Raw genomic sequence first — 1,361 nt, 5'->3', positions numbered from 1 at the left:
CCTTTCTTCATCTTGAGCAGTAATCGATTAAGCTGCTCCCTTAGATTAGACTTAGTGTTACTCGTCAGGCTACCTTGTGGTCGTTCAGAAATCAGTTTGGCAATCTGGCCTATCTGAGTTTCAAGCCCTTGAATTGACGCTTGTTGATTCTTAAGTGCTATTTTGGTATTCTGAAAACGAGTCTCTAACATCGAGATAAATTTCGTTAGCATCTCCTCAAGGTTCGGCTTCTTTTCCTGTTGGTAGGTGGTTGTTGAAAACCCGAAGGATGTTGTGGCCTTTGATTCCCTTGACCACCCCACGAGAAGTTGGGATGGTTCCACCAACCTGCATTATATGTGTTACTATATGGGTTATTTTGAAATCTAGAATTATTATACCCATTTATTGAACTTGTTCCTCCTCGGTGCTAGGATTGAAAGGTTGATATTCTGTGTACGCTCCTCCTCCATTAGAATCGCACCTCATCACTGGATGTACCTGAGTAGAACCATATAAATCGTCAATCTTTTTATATAAAATTTCTACCTGGTTAGATAGCATAGTAAGCGTTGAGGTTGAAAACATCGACTACTTTTGTCGACTTTATTCTCATGACTTGCCACTGATAGTTATTCAGTGACATCTCTTCAATAAATTTGTAAGCCAGTTCAGGTGTTTTTTATTGATAGTCCCACCAATAGCTACGTCTATAAGTTGCCTTGTTGAGGGGTTCACGCCGTTGTAAAACGTTTGAACCTGCAACCACAGTGGTAACCATGGTGAGGCACCTTCTCAATAAATCCTTGTATCTCTCTCATGCATCATAGAGTGTTTCTAGATCCATCTGCACAAAAGAAGAGATATCCTTCCTCAACTTAGCTGTTTTAGCCGGCGAAAAATATTTAAGTAAAAATTTTTAGGTCATTTGTTCCCAAGTAGTGATTGACCTCATGGTAACGAGTTCAACCACTGTTTAGCTTGTTCCTCAATGAAAAGGGAAACAACCAAAGGCGAATGGCATCATCAGAAACACCATTGATCTTAAAAGTGTTGCAAAACTCTAAGAAATTCGCCAAATGGGTGTTTGGGTCCTTGTCCTGCAAACCATCAGACTGAACAAACTGTTGGATAATTTGAATTGTGTTAGGTTTAGTTCAAAATTATTTACAACAACAGCAGGCCTAACTATACTTGATTCAGTTCCTATTAAAGTAGGTTTAGCATAATCATACATAGTGCGTGGAGCAGGATTCTGATTTATTGGATCAGCAGCTATCGTAGGAGGTAGCGGGTTTTCCTGATTTTCAGCTATCTCCTCGGCTACGGTGTGAATATCGTCCTCTTGCCCTTCCTCTATGTATCTTAGGCTTCACCTTATT

The 1,361-nt window shown here is 40.0% G+C and overlaps 1 non-coding gene across 1 annotated transcript; it reads left to right on the top strand.

The window, feature by feature from the left end:
* The first annotated feature begins 754 nt into the window (after window positions 1-754).
* On the top strand, window positions 755-859 carry LOC121209283 (small nucleolar RNA R71). The gene has a single exon (XR_005904397.1). It is a non-coding gene; the product is annotated as a small nucleolar RNA R71 (small nucleolar RNA).
* The last annotated feature ends 502 nt before the right edge of the window (window positions 860-1,361 follow it).

The sequence above is a fragment of the Gossypium hirsutum genome, chromosome A10, assembly GCF_007990345.1.
Source record: "Gossypium hirsutum isolate 1008001.06 chromosome A10, Gossypium_hirsutum_v2.1, whole genome shotgun sequence".
Lineage (NCBI taxonomy): Eukaryota > Viridiplantae > Streptophyta > Magnoliopsida > Malvales > Malvaceae > Gossypium > Gossypium hirsutum.
Note: the sequence above shows the minus strand (reverse complement) of the source record. Positions and strands in the feature narration are given on the sequence as shown.